This window comes from Cricetulus griseus, chromosome 5 (assembly GCF_003668045.3).
Source record: "Cricetulus griseus strain 17A/GY chromosome 5, alternate assembly CriGri-PICRH-1.0, whole genome shotgun sequence".
NCBI lineage: Eukaryota > Metazoa > Chordata > Mammalia > Rodentia > Cricetidae > Cricetulus > Cricetulus griseus.
In genome coordinates, this window is record NC_048598.1 from 72,479,161 (window position 1) to 72,499,558 (window position 20,398).

Genomic DNA, 20,398 nt, shown 5'->3' on the forward strand with positions numbered 1-20,398 from the left:
CTGACCTGAACAAGGGGGGAGCTCAAAAACCCCAGACTGATTGCTAGGAAATTAGCATAGGACCATCCCAGACGACCTGAACACGGGTGTTAGTTAGGAGGCCTGGGCAGTCTATGAGGCCTCTGGTAGTGAATCATTATTTTATCCCTAGTAACAAAAGGACTTTTGGAGCCCATTCCACATGCTTTAAGAAGCTAGTTTGAGAGTGTGTTCAGTACTCTCTTAAGTGCTATTATTTTCATAATACATTATTTCATCCACAAAATATTTAAATGAACAGCAAAGCTATTATTAGGTTTCCTTACAGGTGAAGTATTTAAGACCAATGCCAGGCTAGAAAAATCTGCCAAGATACTGCATCATTTGTGAAAACACTGGGGTTGGTCTGTCTTCTTTCTCATACAGCTGTATCTTCATGACAAGGTCCTATGTGTAAACATACTCTTCCCAACAGCATGGGACAGACCCAAGGCCTCCAGCTGTCTATCATTCCGTTTCTTGTAACTCATTCATTATGACGGTGTATTAGTGAATTAGATCACTGGTGGAATACAACAACTGGACAAAGGAACTTAAAGAGGGAGTGTATGTCTCAGTTCCAGGTACAGTGTATCATGGTGTGGAAGGCATGGTGGCAGGATGTAAGGCGGTTGATCACATTATACTCAGTCAAGAAGAGAAAGAGGTGGACACAGCTTCTCAGCTCACCTTCTCCTTTTGGTTTCATCCCATATTCCTGCCAATGGTACAGTGCCACCACAGTTATTAGGGTGGGCTTTCAGTTAACTCAGCCTAGGAAGTCTCTCACAGACATACAAGGAAAGTTGTCTCCTAGGTGATTCTAGATCCTGTCAAGTTTATAATCAAGATTACTTACCACAAATGAATCCTATTGAACCCTTTTAGAATTATATCCAGGGTCATACTCATGTCAGTCACCATCAGAAGTTCAGGAAGCTCTTTGAAATATTGAGGTCATTCATTTATCTGATGAATACAAACAAGAGATAGAGCAGATACATGGACATACTGAGAAGTGCCTCACACCCCTCTCTGTAGCTCAGTAGAGATTGTATAAAGAAACCCAAATTTACACCCACATGTATGCTCAGCACATCACAGGAAGCCCGAAATATCAGAGTTTTCAATCATACTCTGGAATATTCCCTTTTCTTATGAGATTCTTCACGGGGAACCTGAAATGGAATCCCATTTCCTCTTCTTAGTTCTCACAAGAGGTTGACTGACTTTATGTCTCCAACCCAGATAATTACAATGGCAACACTAATTCACCCACTCTCCATCACAGCCTTTCTTTTCCTCTGTGATCTCTACTGGTAGACTTTAAGTTAACTTTTTAAGATAGACATAAAACTTTTATGGCAGAAAAATTATACAAACCTTCTGTTCTAACATATCTAGTTAAGTGATTGCTAGCCCATTTAATTGTTTGTGTACACAGAAAATGCACATATTTATATTAAGCCTTGAATCCTCATTATAAGCTAATTTTGCCTCAGCAAGTTACTAAATTTTAAAGTCATTTTCTCCATAATTACCATTGGTAATGGCTGTGTAAGATTCCACAATATGAACATATAAAATGTATTTGCTAACATGTGAATTACAAATTTATTATATTGGTTTATTCTTGTGAAGGAAAACTTATAATGATCATTTGTATATGTTTTTCAGATTCCGTATTTAGGAAAATTTCCTTCTAGTCAGTTCTACATTTGGAAGAATGTCTTTATAAAAACATAAGAGAGTAACATTACAGTAACAATGTATGAACACACTAGTGCCGGCAAGATATCTCAGTGGCAGAATCCTTGCATTTAAGTGTAAGGACCTAGGCTAGATCCTTCACCCCATAACACACAAACACCCACATACACACACACACACACACACACACACACACACACACACACACACACTTAGAACAATGTGGAAATTCTTTATTCGTACCTTATTATTCACATTTAGAACTTAGTACCATTGCAACTGAAACATTCATTTTAGAAGATGCTTACATTTGTAGATTATGATGCATTAACATTACTGTAGATTTTACACTCGTGGACTTCTTAAAATAAGAATTAAAGCCAACTTAGCACTGACGGAAAAAACACTGATTTTCTGGAACACTTTGGCATGAGAGAAGGGGAGATATAGTCTTTCCTTTCATAGGTCTCAATGGTCATTAGAAAAACCTCAAGTCAAGTCACAAATGGGGCAGTGTTAAAAATCAGAGGCACAAAGAAGAAAACTAAACTCTGACCAAGGCATCTGGTTAAAACTTCTTACCAGCTGAGAAGCAAAAATTAAAACATGATTAACATTTTCTATAAGGGTTCTTGACATACAGACAATATTGCTTTTATACATTCATATTTTATTTTAAAATACCAGTGAATAAAGAGTAAAGTCTTTCTTAGTTTTTTTCCTTCTGTTCTGATAAAAGAAACTTAATGGATAAAGGACTTAGTCTGGTTCACAGGTCCAGGTACAGTCATCATGGGGGTAAATCAAGGAATAAGGAACCCCACACAGCTGGTTGTATTGCAGCCACAATCAGGAAGCAGAGAGGCATGAACAAATGAATGAATGAATGAATGAGTGAGTGAATGAATGGATGAATGTCATGCCTCTGTTCTCTTGCTATACTTCATGCATTCTGCCAGTGAATGGTATTGCCCACAACTGTGGTTGGTCTTTCCTCTATCAACTAACATAGTCAAACCTCTTCCTCTCCAGCATGTTGAGCTGCATCTTCCAGGTGATTCTCAAATCTCTCTAGTAAACATTTAATACCAGCTCTCAAATACCAGCTCTCACAGTATCTCTCTCTCTCTCTCTCTCTCTCTCTCTATATATATATATATATAATATATATATATATATATATATTTCCTTTCCCCTTTTTCCTGGGAATCCCATACAAGGCTGTTAGCTCTGCTCACAGTGGTCCTAGCCTACCTTCTTGCCTCCCCATGATCTAGAGTTTCACATTGTCAATTGGAACCCTGCCAGATGCTACTCAGGAAAAGCCCTATGGTCTCACTTAGATTCCTTAGTAACCTCCTAAGGATAGTAACTTCAAAATAAACTAATCTATGGGACAGTTGAACAGAGTGTGACTGTTCTCAGAGAAGCTCACACTCATGCTGTGTGTCCTTCCTTCTCAACGTATATTCTTGGCACTTGTCTTTAAATCTATATGAAATATCCTTACTAAATCCCAATTCAATTTCTTACTTGTTAGTCCTTAAATTCCTTACTATGTTGAAGAACAAATCCTGCTTTGTCCTGTGTAAAGGCCTCTAAAAGTTTCAGGAGGTTACATGTTCCTCCTGTGTGCTGCCTCTGTCACCACAAACCAATAGCAAGAAATACAGGGGAATCCTTGTTTTCTCCTTTCTCTGCTTGAAAAAGCTGCTTGTTTGGCTCAACATGAATATCACTCACACCTTGAACACCATGGGTGTTCTCTGTTCTCTTGCTATACTTCATGCATTCTGCCAGTGAATGGTATTGCCCACAACTGTGGTTGGTCTTTCCTCTATCAACTAACATAGTCAAACCTCTTCCTCTCCAGCATGTTGAGCTGCATCTTCCAGGTGATTCTCAAATCTCTCTAGTAAACATTTAATACCAGCTCTCAAATACCAGTTGACAAGAACATTTGTCAACACTTGATTCTTGTTTTTTTTTTTTTTTTCAAGGTAACTCATTCTCTTGTCAAGATGCTAGGATCTAAAGCAAATCTCAGTTATTGCCCCATTATCCATCAGTGTGTTTGGGATCCTCTGAAGTGTATTTGGAAGGGAATATTTTTCTGGATATTGTACTATACAATATAATACCTGAACATTTCTATTCCTATCCTGTTTCAATTCTGTAAGTTTGTTAACTAGTGTGCTTTACAGGCAATGAATAAATGGTATTTTGTGGAAAAACTTGTCCTTCAGATAATAAAAATGTGTCTGGTAATTATAAACAACATAAAAGGATTTGTACGTTTTAAAGTTTATATGGCTTTTAAGATGGCATTGCTGTTTACAACATCATTATAAAATTGCCAGTGTATCTTAATTCCTAAAGCTTGTGTTGCCTAAGAATATGTTAATATTGGAAAATGAGGAATGAAAAGGTGGCTCAAGTGGGTAAATCATTTGCCACACAGGCAGGAAGAAGTTAGAATCCACTGAAGCCCTGTAAAGCCTGACACGGTGTCATAAATGTACAACCACCGTGGTCTTAGAGGAAGATGGGAGCCACAAAGAGGTGACACCCTGGAAGACTGGATCCCAGGTAGCCTGACATATACAGGCACAAACAAAACAGTGATTGTCCTCAACCAAGGTGGTAGTGAAGATCAACACTGCCCTCTGACCTCCATGCCTCCATGCTTGTTCCATGGATGTTGTTCACCAACACACACACACACACACACACACACACACACACACACACACACACACACACACACGAGAGGGGGTAGGGAGGAAGGGAGGGAGAGAGACACAGAAATACACAGAGACAGAGAGAGTCCAAGAAGCCAACCTGTTTGGAGACCTCTTTCTTCTACACTGAAACTATGTATAAGAAATTGGAAAGAAAGAAACTAAATGCAACCACAAAAAATTCAATGTATCTAAAACTTCCCATGGCCTTTATTCCTGTCTTGTATTGCTAACATCTGTAGCACTTTCTAAATCTAAATATGAAGATTATCTTAATGCAGATCAAAATTGTCTGTGTTTAAAAGTTCTTTCTTTTTGGCCAGTCTAAAGTTTAGACAACATAGGTGCACCACTAACATTTCTCATCATCTCTATGAATTTCACACCTGAATACTGGAAATTTCTGTTTCTCTCAGCACTTTAAACAGATGCTCATGATTGTGAGCCTTTGACTTGCTCTGGAATGATGTTCTTCCTTGCAAGAAGATACTTATCAGCTCTGGAATCAGCAAATCTCATTATTACTGAGTTTCAAATGGGCAGAGTCCATTTCTCCTTCTCATACTTCCTTAGTTCACTTCCCATTTAGTAACTCTTGAATGCCTAATGTCATTCACATCTAGAAACATCTTAAGCTAAAACCTTCAGCTAAGACATACTCAACATGGTCATTTAAACTCCAAATTGTGAAAATCTTTCTATCCACACATTAAACTTCATAGCCAGCATTGTACACCTGTATCAACAATAGCAGTGGCAGGGCTCTTCAAAGCTTGTATCAGTGGATATGGCCAAGAGAAAAACATTAATGACATGCTTTCATCACTGTCTCCAAAGTACTGCCATGCAAAATCTGCACATGAAGGAAGAAAAGAAGCCACCAATGCCCTGATCCCAAGTGTTCATGATGATAATCAACTAATCACTGTGCCTAAAATGGTCAAAGCAGAAAAATTTAGTCTCATGGGTAAACCCAGGTGTATGTTTCTGTACCATGTTCTCTTTTACAATACCTGTGGTGCTGTATCCTTCTTAAGTATCCCTAATCCATTTGTCCTGGATTGTCTTGTTTTCTGTTTAAAAGCAGAGTATATACCACCAGGAAGTGTAGAAATAATTCAAAATAGGCAAAATAAGTATACTTTCCATATGAAACATCTCATTAAGATTTAGTGGGACCCAAGTTTCCCTCATGTACAGTATCTACCCCCAAACCATCCAATATCATGAATTTAAAAGTATACATTGGGTATTCATATATTTATGTCTAATCTAATCCTCATCTTTGGTCAATGAAAAACTGCTGGAAAACAAACAAACATATAAATAAATGCGGGTTAAAAATCCTTTGATCAGATTTTCTGATAAACAAGAAGACTGAAGTTTTTTTTTTTTTTCCTGGAATTCCAAATATGAGTAAGAAACCAAGATTTCTCTATACTCACTGTTAGTGTAGACCAATGTGTCCCAGCTAGTAAATATAAGATGACCATCTCCCAGCTACAAATTAGAGGAAACAAAGAAAACGAGGTGGGTAGACTTAGCAAATATGAGAGATGGACTTGCCCTGGATATGTTTGTCTCCACATATTCTGTAGCAATTTTTAATTTCAGCATCTGATCATCCCAGTTCCTGGTCATGGGCATGTGACTAGACATCACCTGCACCTGTTGTTTTCTTTTAATTCCTTTTTTTCTTATTTTGGTTATTCGGACAAGGTCTTCTTTTCAATAAGAAGTAGAAAGTTCATCACAAAATAGAAATCTGAAGTGTAGTTTAGGGCTAAACCAAGGGGAAACGGGAAACAACAGAAGCAAAAATATGCTCCACTTCCTCTGGGGAGTAATGCAAGCATTTAGGGATAACATACATTTCCAGGTAGTTGGAGATAGGAAAAAGTGGAGGCAGAGGTTTCTGGATATTAAAAGACCAAGTCTCTGACCATTGTGTCCTCCAGCTTTCTAGAAAGGAAGAACAGTGGGGACTACACTTCCAAAGACACCTGAGGCCAGGTAGCTGGAGGCAATAAATGAAGATGGTACTGTTAATTCCCCACCTGAGTGTGAAGATGGAGAAGGAAAGACTTTAAAACTGTTGACTGAAAGATTCATTGTCAGACTGTGGTTAACTCCCTGTCCAAATGCCTTGACTAGGAAACCCTACGCCATCAGCACTGAGTGCCGAGCTGGTTCTATATAGGATCTGGAGCAGACTCAGGTTTCTGAAGAATATTTTGGAAGAATGTTGACAGGACAGTCATGAGAAGTGGGTACCAGGAAATGGAATAATGTAACCCAGAATACCAGCAAACTAGATTTTTAAGAATAGAAAGAGAAAGTATAATCCACAAATATTGAGTACCTCTACATGTCAGGCACTGTCCATTCCCACAAACAAACAAATAAACAAACAAAACACAGGACAGAAGTAACAGAAAGACGTTGTCTGAAGAAAGCAGGGGACCTGACATGCCTGAGGTGATGATGGACTTCACCTTGGACCACTTCTTCAGCCTCCTCACAAATGCATGCTTTTGCCAAAGCATTCTGATGCTGCTATACCTCAGACCAGGCCACACATGTTGATCTCAGCCTTGGTAAATCCCATCTCTTCCATGACCTTACCTGTGGAGGAAGACCTTCTGGTGGAACATTGCTGTGAGCTGATCTGAGATGGACTTAAAGATGTCCTAGCTGACTGTGCTGTTATTATTGAAGGTGACTGACATCTGGATCATATGCTGGGATGTCACAAACAGCTGTCTTGACTTTGTTGAGGGTTCATTTCATAAAGTAGAAACTATTCTCATCCTGAATTGAGCATTTTCTCATCAACTTCATTCATGGACTTCAGGGTCTATAAGACAGCAGATCTACAGTAATGACCATGGTGGAGATAATAGGCAGTTATCACATTCTGGTCATCATCAACTTATTGGGTATATTTAACCATAATGACACCCTGATACTGCTGGTTTCCATGGCTATTGAATGAGGCAAAGCCTTGTATGAAAAAGATGGAAACATGGGAAGGGCACAAGGATAATAGCTAGCTTTTGTAAGTCAGCATTGTGCTGGACAGGGAAGTGGAACAGATGGTGACTACCAGCATAGTGACTGATTGAGGTAGTTCAAATCCTGCAGGTTAGTGGGATGAGCTGGAAGGGACAAAAACAGACATTATAGAAGGTCTTGTTGCTAACTCAGTAGATCTCATCACTTTTTTCTATCAACTGATGAACAGAGAGGTAGAGTTCAATCACAGAATTGAATAGTTGGGTGTGGGCACTGTACTTAAGAGGTTTATGATTCAGTCTGGATATTTTTCTCAGATCTCTTTGATGCATCCACTCCAAGTCTGTAGTTCTATCTAGCCAGTGAGTCAACTAGAAGTCTTTCAGGAAGTTATAGTTCCTGGTCTTCTTCCGTACCACATGCAGGACAGAGTCAACCAGCTTAGCTCCTTATGTGTAGTAGCCTTTGACTCAGTTGTTTTTCACCTTACTAACCAAAGTCAAAATTGTCCTGTCTTCAGGTCTGTCCAAATGGACTCAGGGAATGAAGTCCAGGATCCAGAGTTCTAGATCAACCATGATAGCTCAAGGAACATATTTGTTACCCATGGCTTCATTGAATTTCACAGAGATTCTCTGCAACTGAAAGTTGCTTTCCTGGTGGTAGGTACCAGAGGCTGATGCTATGTCCATTGTTTATCTCCTCTGAGAAAGAGGTGCCAATCTTAGTGCTATGCTGACTAGCCTGGGTGTACCTGCATGTGCACCATTTTCTTCATGGCTAAAACTTACTGTAAAGGACTTTTGCTTACTCCAAGGTATGTACTGAAAAAGAAAAGTTTTTGTTTTGTTTTCTTTCCTTGTTTGTTCTGATCTGGCTGAAGAGATGAAACACAGCCCTGGAGAATAAAGTAGGAGAAACATGACAGCAGAAAGATTATAAGCCTGGTTCTGGACTTAAACACTTACGTATAACAAAAAATGGAAAAAAATTGATGTACTTCTAGTTTGGGTCAAAACTGTGGAGTGCCTCACCTCTTTCTGTCATGGTTATAACAGTGTACAACTAATTGAAATGTAAAGTGAAATCAAAGATTTTTTTGTCTCCTGGAAGAAACTTTTGTTTTTGCTTCAGAATCATGCCAGTAACCATCTACATTCCAAGACTCCCCATCCCTACACCTTCTGCTACATCAATGAAAGTTTGTTTATCTACAAGAAATGGTCAAAGTAATATAAAATATAAAATTTAGTTATGTATCAAAATAAAAACTGTCACTATTGTGTTACACTAGTTATTATTCTCATCTCTCCAAGAAAATAGTAGAAGGGTTTATTTCTGCTCTCACCTAGGGGACAGTCTCCCAGGAGGAGAAAGCCTGTCAGCAGGAGTGTGAGGCAGCTGCTCACATTGCATACAGTCAGGAAGCAGAGAGACGGATGCTGGTACTTAGCTTGATCTTTATTCAGTCCAGGATCCAAGGCCATGGAATGGCATCAGCCTCAGTTAGGGTGGGTTTTTCTATCTCAATCAACACAGTATAGAAAGAAACTGCTCACAGTCAGCTCTGAGTATTGCCTCCTAGACAATTCTAGCTCAACCATCTCAATTACATGTGGCTCTGTTGAGCAGTTAAGTGTCTGCATCAGGCTTTTGTAATTGTCACAAAACCTGACTTCTAGATGCATTTCTGGTCCATTTGGAAACTGCAAGTGAGTCTGCCTCTGCTCCTGTGCAAATGCTGATCCCACTTTCTTAACAAACATACACAGTCATCCTTTCACACCTCCAGCCTATGCCATAGGCCATCATCCAAATGCAGCTTTCTAATGACTTGGCTTTGTTCTCCTAACCATAGAAAGCAATTATAATTAGTTGTCTGGGAGAGAACACGATAAATCATGAATATTCATGAGCTGTCATGTCTTTTTTTTTCTTCTGCCTGTCCATATTTTTGACTGCCTTTGTTCGGATCCAGGTGAAAAGTGAGTCAGAAAATGAGATAAATTGCAGGAGTTTATGGCCACAAAACACAATGCGGTGATAGAACAAGAGTCAGAGGCAGTTATCAAGTAAATGGGACACAATGCTTTAACAAATTCTCAAAGACTAAATGTCCATGGGAGCATCTGGGGAGCAGGCTCAGTTGAGAAAATTCTTGCTGTACCAATTCGAAGATCGGAGCTTTCAGTCTCTAGCATCAGTGTAGAAAAACCAGTGAGGTGACATATGCCTATAATTCCAGCACTTCAGATCTGAGGAAGGAGGATTACTAGGATTTGTGGTCAGTAGGACAAACTTGAGTAGGCAAGGGCCAGGTTCACTGAATTACTGTTTCAGAATATATGGTGGAGAATGGCTGAGGAAAACAGCTGATGCCAATTCCTAGCTTCAACTTGAAACCACACACACACACACACACACACACACACACACACACACACATGCATGTACCAAAAGATGTGTATGGGACTTCTTTCTGTAAATTGCACCTATGTCACAAGAAGTACCAAAATACACATGACCAGCAACACAGAGCTGCAGTCAAGGGCTATGAAAGGCAGTTCCATTAATCAACACTCACACCCAGAAGAGGGAAACCACTCTAGGACATTCTGGTTTTAAAGGATTGAAATGCAAATGCAATGTACTATATCCAAATGGACATATAGAGGGTCTATTTTTCAACCATTAGATTGCTTTGTTTTTGTATTTGTCCCACAGCATATAACACATTAGAAAGTCTTCTTTTAAAAACCTGAAAAGGTTGGTGCACTGGCTCAGTGAGTAACTGTAGAAAAACGTACTTTCTGCAAGTCTGATGACCTGAGTTAAGTCCTCAGATCCCATGTCAAAAACCATATGTTTAGTAATCCCAACATCCCTGTGTTGGAAGAGAGACAGCTCTCCAGCAGCCAGAGTGAAGTATACCCGTAACAGAAGCAACAAGAGAGACACTGCCTCAATAAGGTGGAAAGCGAGAGCCTACTACTGAAATCTGTATTATGATTTCCCATGTATACCCTGGAATGCATGAACCCACAATCTATCCTCTCCTTTCCTCTACCTTCCTTCCCTCTCTTTACTTGAGAGAGACAGGGAGACAGAGACAGAGTGAGAGCGAGTCTGAATCTGGGGTGCCTTCCTTTAGCTTTCTCCAGTTTACTTACTGAGGCATGATCTCTGAACTGGAAGACTGCTAGCCAGCTTGCCCCAGGGATGCTCTGTCTCTGCCTCCCTACTGTCAGGATTGCAGGCAGCTATCACACTCACATGGATTTTATATGAGTTCTGGGGACTTGAGTCCCAGTCTCCATACTTCTGTGGCAAGTTATTTATCCACTCATCCTTCTGTTCAACCCCACCTTGGTTTTTGAGAGAAGGTGTCTATTTTAATCTGGCTATCATAGATTTTGATAGATCAAGTGGCCAGAGAGACCCAAGGTTCTTGTGTATGCATCTTAGGAGCTAAGGTTACTAGTGTATACCACCCTTACCAGCTTTTAATTTTTATTCTTTATTGTTTCAGTTTTTCCAGGTTGGGGATTGAATTCAGGCACTTGCCCATGCTAGGAAACCACTGTGTCCCTGAGGCACCCCTGCAGATTCCTGTAACTTCTCTGAAAACTTTCCAGCTCCACAACCAGTGTAAAGGTAGCTGGCTACACATAGCTGCTTAAGACGAAGAAGTACTCAGGACCACTGGAATGATATATGTAGCTCTCATATGCTACAACATATTAGTCTGTTCAGGATATTTTAAATACAAAAGCAGTTGATGGCTATGCCTTGTGTGAAAACAAAGAGTAGGACTGCCAGGGCCTGTAGACAAGGGTTTGTAAGCCTTATCTACTATTTTTCCTCTTTGGATCTTTATTTTACTTGGACGTCAATCTGTTTTCTTAACTATAATGTTTGTGTGCTCCTAGTATTTTATATTTCCAGTCTCCTATTATGCCATGAATAGAGGACTCATGCTCAGTTTGATCAATATAATTCCATTGGAATAAATTCAAACCACTAACATTTATTGCAAATGTCCCAATCTCTATATTTGTAGATGGAGTTGTTTTCAAAACTGCTTTGCCTGGACATCTAGGACATGGCTATAGAACAACCCTGTGGATATGAACTTTGAGAATTATCAAGTCATTTGTAAGAAATGAGGGGGTGGAGACCCTAGTCATAAAAGCTGGGGAAACAGCATTGGACCGAACAAAACCCTCTAAATGTGGGTGCCAGCTAGGAGGCCAAGACAGTCTATGGGACCTCTAACCGTGGAGCCAGTTTTTAACCCTAGAGAACAAATGGTCTTTGGGAGCTCATTCCCCATGGAGGGATACTATTGCAGCCCAGATAAAGTAAGGAGGGCCTAGGCCCTCCCCCAAATGATATGACAGACTTTGAAGTTCCCTGGTGGAAAGCCTCATTATCCCTGGGGATGAGTTGGGGGATGGGTTGGGGAGAACATGGGAGAATGGGGGGTGTGTGGGAATGGGGGATGGATATGTAAATATGAGTAGTAATTAAAGAATTTAAATAAATAAAACAGAAATGAGGTGGTATGTGCATGTATCCTATGCATCATTACTCACAGAAAAATCACCATTTAGTTATGATACCCAAAACAATTCAAATGGCACAATCCTTATGATATACTATAAAGAAATAATTACAAGAAAAAATGAGTACGTATACAGCATTTCATATATGTACATAAATATAGTATATATACATATAAGTACATATACTGTATTTCAGTATTTTTGAATCAAGCCTGCATGATGTCCAGGTGTTGCACACACACACACACACACACACACACACACACACACACACACACATATATATATATATATATATATATATATATATATATATATATGACCACCTACATTTGTCACATTGTACATTCTTCCTCTACTGGACATATTTGGTTGCAGGGCTATGCCATGACTCCCACAAAATCAGAGTACTCCAAGTTAATCTATAATTCACATCATTTCTAATGAGATTAACACAGAGGAATGACTTAATGGAAAGTGATTGAAATTATCTATTATGAAAATAGAAACTCATGTGCATTGCCTAAGAATATATACTCATGATTCTGTAATATTGAGCATGAATACACATTATATACATTGTATATATCTTCAAATGATTACCATAATCTAAATCTTCTATTGGAAAGGACAGGTAGCATATTTATTTTAATAAGAATAAATAAGATCACATGCTTCTCTATATTGGCTTGGATATATTTAGTCATTTTGAACTTGTGGGCTTCACTTAATAGACATAAAATCAGAAATACTAAGAAAAATTTAAAGTTTTTCTCTTCTGATACTTCCTGCATCCTTTCTCTGATTTAGCACTATGAGGCACAAGTCTGCAACCTACAAAATCTCTCACATGGAAAACTCAGGGTTGTGTTCTTTCTTTCTCCCTCTCTTTCTCTCTCCCTCCCCTTGCCTGTACATGTTTTGTGTGTATATTTTCCTTCCTACTAGTCAACACACCCCCTGCTGGCTCTAGGCTAACATTCATTCCATGTTATTAAAAATGCCAATAAAAAGCATATTAGAAATGTTTTCCAGTGTGTTTTCTATCCTAGTTTAAATGCAAAAGGGATAAAAGGACACCGAGGAAAAGGTTACATAATGAAATAAACCTTGAAAAGCAATTGTTCCTACTACATATTGATTTCATGAAAATATGGCTTTGAAGAACATTATGAGATTATTAGCCTCTTCCTACTGGAGAATGGTGCAGATCTTCTGCTCAGATATTTGCCTGGATTATGTAAAGTTCAGGGGGGGACCTCAGGTGTGACAGATATCTGTTTTCCTTCATTAAATTCGGCAAACTTAGCACCAGAACACCAGCTGTTCAACTGTTTCCTGAAGAATGGAAGGACTGCAGAAAGCTGAAAGAAACATTTTTCATAAATATGAATATTTCAGTCATATTGTAGCTCAAGTGAAGAAACTCAAATGGAGATTGATATTTGAAAACATCCTTCTACCTTCTAGAGAACCTAGGTAACATTGGCTAATATATAGAAGTTGTGTTCTACTGTTGAAGTCATTTGCTATTGTGACTAAAGCTGAAAAAAATGGGGCTGGAGCTATTGCACAGTCAGTCAAGTGTTTACTATACAGACACAAATTCAAACCCCTATTCCCATGAAAAAAGCTGGACACAGTAGCAAATGCTTCCAATTCCAGTACCAGAGAGGAGGTCAACAGGAGGATTTTTTGATCACTCTGGCCACTAGTGCTGCCAAGTCCATGCTCATTGTTCCAAGTTCACTGAGTGAGGGACCTTGTCTCAAAACCAATAAGGTGGAGTGGCCGAAGGAACAGTTCAGCAGCTAAGAAAACAAGCTGCTCTTCCAGATGACCTGAATTCGGTTACCCACACCCTCCTTGGACAGCTCATAATGGTACTTAACTCCAGCTTTAAGGGATATGGCACCTTTAAATGGACTCTTCACATATACATATCATATATATCATATACAGAGGTAGAAACACAAATGAAAGCTAACGATAAATATTTTCTAAAAACCCAGAGAGTAATAGAGGAAGAGACCCAGCAGAAACCTCTAGTCTCCACAAGCACAAACCTCATGACTAGAGTAGTTATCATTACCTCCTGTCTTCATGAGATCATACCACTGATGGGAAGAAGCCACAGGAACAATTAGTTTTTATTCACATATCTCTCTTTATTTTCAGAAGAAAATTGACCCTTTCTCTAAGTCTTCCTGACCTTGTAACAAGCACCAAATAACCACTCCTACAGGAGCCTGGAAGTTGTAACAGGCTTAATTTTCTAAGGATTTAGTCCCCAACCTATTGGACAATCAGAAAAGTTGGAATCAGCTATCAATCATGAATTTGGTTGTTGAGAAGACTCAAAACCTGAAGACAGAACAAAATAACAGTCTAAGCACAAAAGTGTAGCTCAGCCAGCTCCTGCTAGTTGACTGTGATGTGCTGAGTTTAGTAATTATGCATACTTTCTTAGAATGAGTAAGAGCTTGGGGCTATTTTTACTCCATGGATAAATGGATAACTTGTCTTCCTTGTGCTATATTTTTCACATTGATACCTCACATTTGTATAATAAAAGTATCATTCTATGTATGGTTCTATTAAATATTAAGGAATACCAAATACAAAAACTGTTAGAGATCATACATTACAGGTGTTTAAACTTGAAGCCAGGGGGCTGGAAAATGGCTCGGCAGTTAAGGGTATTTGCTGCTTTTCCAGAGAACCCAGGCTCTGCTTCCAACACTCATTTTTGATTTCATAACTCCAGCTGATTCAGTGATTTATGTGATGCTGTCTTCTGGCCTCCAAAGTCACCAATACACAGGTGGCACACACACACACACACACACACACACACACACACACACACACACACACACACACACACACGCCTGCATGGACAAATGGATACATACCTGTACACACACACATACACAAGTGGCAGAAACACCCATACACAGGTGACAAACACCCACACATACATATGCATGCACCCCACACACAGAGACACATACAAGAACACAATGCATAAGCACATGAACAAAGACTTACACTCATGCACAGGAGCGCCCCCCCCCCCGACACACACACACACACACACACACACACACACACACACACACACACACTCTAACATATATACATGTACATGCACACACAGATACACACACATGCATACATATACATGTGTGTTAGAACACACAATATGTTTTTTTTTAATGAATGGATCTTAATCAAGCTGTATGCTAAAGCTAAAGATATCATACTGTGAAGCTTCCAAGCCAAGACCTCTGCTCAGTATTTCAACTTCATTTCTAGAACATATTTCCTGAAATTACTTAAAGAAGATTTCTCAGGAAACATAAAGCATATCCAAATGACATCCTGGTCATTTTGGGAGGGCAGTTCTTTGCAAAGACAGAGGCATAACTGAAAAAGAGATTTTTTTTTTTTATTTCTTATTCTGAATGTGACATGCCTGAGCCTGTAGAAATGTAATTACACAGACACTTTGAAAGGAGAACACTCTGCTGAAAACCAACTCAATGCAGGGCCTGGTATTACTCATCCATGAGAAGCAAGCATGTTCTAGCATACTTTGCTCATCATGTGGATCAAATGCGGGGACATTCATATGGATGTCCACCCCTCTGAAAAAGTAAAATTCGGCCTTCATTATCTTAAGACTTGACTATCCTGTTAAGACAAATACACCTGACTTGGCCTGACCTGCACAACGATTTACCACAAAGAGACAAAGAATTGATTCATTATGCCACCTGCGAATTTCTCTTCTCAGAGGAAGTGATCTTTTTCAACTTAAAATCTCCAACAGTGATCATAATGAGAGACAGTTGGCACGGAGTCTGATGCTAATAGCTGCTGTTATCTTGGTGCTTTCCACCCTATTTTTAAAAATCAGTTTTAGGCCTGCAAGGGTCAAGGGTAGCAAGTTTTTATTTACTTTGCCCTGTTACCAACCATTTACTATGAGGAAGGAAAACCGAATGTAAAATAAGAAAATTAAGTTACAAAGAAAATAATTTAAAGGAAAACATTATGACCTTCTCCTGCACTCATATTTTATAAAAACAAAGCAAAACAACAACAACAAAAAAACACTGAAAATGTGGTAGTAATTATCCTTCAGTCACTAAAACAAACCATGAAATGTGAGGGCAAAATCATTCAAAAATAGTGAATTTCCAGAGTAGAGCAGAGTATGGCTGTATGGAAGTTCCTTCACCTCTAGCATCAACATTACAGTGATTAAATCCTACCAGTACCTATGAGTAGGAGTCCTTCTTTTTTTTGTACTATTTTATATTTCACTATGTCTCCTACTAGAATCCCATCAATAAAATGAAGGTGACCAAACTTATTTCCCAGGTAAGCCTCTAAAGATTATTATGACAGCAAGAGATGGGCCACTCACTGATTATTCAACAGCAAAAACATCATGTGGTGAGTGATTACTTGTGTTTGCACCATTATGAGGAAATAGAAGTAGTCAAGAGAAAATGAAAGAAGAGCAAAATACAATACAATTTCTTTTTGGTTTTTTGAGACAGAGTTTCTCTGTGTAGCTTTGGAGCCTATCCTGGCACTTGCTCTGGAGACCAGGCTGGCCTCACACTCACAGAGATCCACCTGTCTCTGCCTCCTGAGTGCTGGGGTTAAAGGCATGCACACCAATGCCTTTATTTCACTTCTTTTATGTTTTATTATTTAGGAATGAATGTGTAGTACGTTGTGTGTGTGTGTGTGTGTGTGTGTGTGTGTGTGTGTGTGTGTGTGTGTGTGTGTTTATATAAGGTAAAGGTGTGTATATGTGCTTGTAGTTGTATGTGTGAATGTGTTAACATTTTGTGTCTTCTAACATCACTATCTACCTTCTGATTTTGAGAAAGACTGGCTAGCCAGTGAGTGCTGGAGATCTTCCTCACTCCACTTCCTAGACCATGACTATGGTTACACATATGTCAGCATTAACCAGGATTTTTACTTAAATGCCAGGGAAGTGAACTCAGCTTCCTCAAGCTTACATGAAGTTTACCCACCGATACAAACTCCATTCCCTTTTCTTTTTAATTTGAATAAGGTTTTGATTTGGGAAGGTGTCCACATGAACTATTTTGAAATATAGGCATTCCAAGTCTTCATTGTCGATTTTCCTATTTTGTATTTATTCTAAGAACCCATTGACTGGGAAAAAGCTGTGTACCTCCTCAAACTGGGATTTTCTGCAGGTATAAGTTATTCTATCTGCAGCAACATGGGCAGGAATACACGATTATTTAGCCTCTATTATGTGGCAGCAGCATTGTTCATATTAAAAGCCTCATCAAATGAAGAATTTCTATAGGTAAATAGAAATCTGGCTGAAAACAGTTTTAATAGTGATTAATATTCTACTATGACTAAAAACTCCTTGCAGCCAAAATACCCTCAGAAGATGGCATTGTTTACACAACTGTCTGTGAGGAACAGCTGTTTGCCCCTCACCACAGTCAGAGGCACAATAAGCTTGCTGAAACATTGGCAAATGTTAGTCAAAAGACTGCTGGTTAAAGCTAAAAGTTGCTGCAAGAACAGGTGCGTTTGAGACAAAAAATAAAAGCTACAACTGTAAATAGTGTTGTAAATTAGGTTTAATTTATATGCTATATACTATGTCTGCATATGAGCATTTAAAACTTGCAATGATGGTATTTAACAACTACTTGAAGATAAACACAATTTTGAACTCCATGATGATGTGGTTCTAAGTTGTCTGAACATATACAACCAGCACATTTCTCTGGCACTGTTGGTCCATCTTAAGTGATTCTGCTAGAAAAGACAGAACTGTTAAATATCTCATTTCTAAAATATTGTATTTAGTTAAACAGTTTTTGGAGATAAATAGAAGTTGTGATGCTATTGATGAACACTGGCCTTGATTCTTAGCCATCATTTTTCTCTGCAAAAAGCCAGAATGCTTCCCTCCAGAGAATCTGACATAGTTTTATCAAAGGAAGAAATGTGAGTTGATGCCATCATATTACATAATGCTGGAGAGACACAAAATAGTAAAGGAGAACATTTCTTAACAATGCCAAATTTTCACTACTAAAAGTGAGACAGATTACAAGGTAGTTCAAGGACTGTAGAGTTCAAATTGGACAAGAAAACTGGAAATAACTAAGGCTATAATGACCACAAATGAGTGAACATTGGAATATTCATAAAATGGAAAAGAATACAATGGATAGAATGAAACAAGTGGAGATTCATGTATCCAAACACCAAATTTCATCAATACCATTAAATAGATTAAAACATAGAAAATAAAATGGTTTGATACATATTATGTAGAAGATAGATAAATAGATGATAGGTAGATCATATATGCATACAGATAGACCATATATAAAGCAGAGTAGTGGATTCTCAAGTAGTCTTCCTAGTTTGGAATGACATCTATAACCTAGGATAACCGTGAATTTCTGTCTCTTGCCTCTGTCTCCATAGTGGTTGCATTTTGGTATGTGCCACATGCCCAACAAACACACTCATTTTTTAAGTACTGGAGAATGAACCCAAGGCTTTATTTATAGGCACTTGGCCAACTGTACTGTGTTCCCAGTCCCACTAATTCTGAACTGGTGAAAGATAATCAAAAAAATGCAATATTATGTTTAAAGACATACATGTTGATAAAAATCACAAAAGCATTATGAGTTGGGATAAAACATTGAAAACCAACAATTTTTATAGTCGTGAATTGGTATAAATGTTTTGAAGCAAAAACTTGTAAAGATTATGAGTTACATATATAATATTTTCTTTTAAAACCATCAAACTTTATAGTCCAATAGTCAGGGCTGGAGAGAAGGCTCAGTGGCTAAGAGCATTTGCTGCTCTTATAAAAGTTAGGGGTTTAATTCCGACATTAGTCAGCTCACAACCATCTGTAACTCCAGTGCCAGTGGATCTAACATACTTTTCTGGCCTCTATGGGCACTGAAAGCATGTTGTACAAATACATACACATATAGATAAAATAATTTTAAACCTTAAGAAATAGAAAAATTCTAAATGTTACACATACTTAGAATATACATATTGAATAGGGGTCAAGATCTATCTGGTATTATTAAATTAACCAGAGGGAAACATTCAATCTGGGACTCCCAAAGACTGGGGCTGTGATGGATGTATATCGGGGACTACCTTTAGAAAGTCTGGAGGGAAAAAACACCCCAATAAAAGAGATTTGAAGCCCCTTACCCTTTTCCTTCCTACAGTTTCCTCCCAACAGGGCAGAAAAGGCTGGGTCCCTCAGCATTGATTTGGAGAGTTAAAGTCCCTGTGTGTGCTTATACCTCAACTTATATCTTATGTTGAGATTCCTGTGAACCAGAAATCTCCTGACATAATTGTTTTCAGTCAAAGTACACATAAAAGGCTACTTGTTTATAAGTATAGGACCTTCAGAATTATTTCTTTAATAAAATAATGGGGCAGTTAGTCAAATTGTCATTGAATTATCTTTCAGTATTCCAGTGATAGGAGGTAGAACTTACAGACTTCAAGGTTAAGTACTGAATTAATTCAAAGACTACTTGAAACTCAGCCCAGTATGCTCAGAGCAGGCAGCTGAGACCAAAGGCTGTCAAGATTCTGTGGTGTAAAATACACCTGAATGCTCACTAATGCTGGGGATGAGAAGTAAGAGAGAGAGGTATAAACTTCCCTGACATGTAGAGAGACTATAGACTCTAACTTGATTGTAAACTTCACATAGAACACATCATTTCTGGTTTCTTGTTTCGTTAACATTTGACAGGTTTCTGGAGCTTCCACTAAATACAAAACAAGTTGATCTATGACAAAGCAAGTGAGTGCCCAGATGCATGCTAGAAGCTAAAGAACCAAGATCTCCAAAAGGAAGTCTCGAGGAAGAAATCAAAACTCACCTGTTCTTTTATAGACAGAAAGCTTTTCAGGGCCAACCATGGGATCATGCCCGATACTCCACTCCCACTTGTCTCTGCTCACCTTCCAGCCCCCGCCTTTGCCCCCTCCCAAACATTTATCTCTGATGCTAGCGAACCACCTCAGATCCTTTGGAGCCCACAGCACCAATTACTCTGCAGTACTTGCGGAAGCAATGTGCCAACAGCAACCAGGGAGAGATGGGGATGTAGAAGTCGGAAAAGCAGGGGAGCAGTCATATCCCTAAATGGCTAAACCAGAAATGCCAATTAGATCAATACTTGCCAATCACCCATCCCTGCAGGGGAAATTGAATCTCACAATTCAGGCTTTCTGTGAATCTCCCCTGCCAAGAAGGAAAAGGTTTTA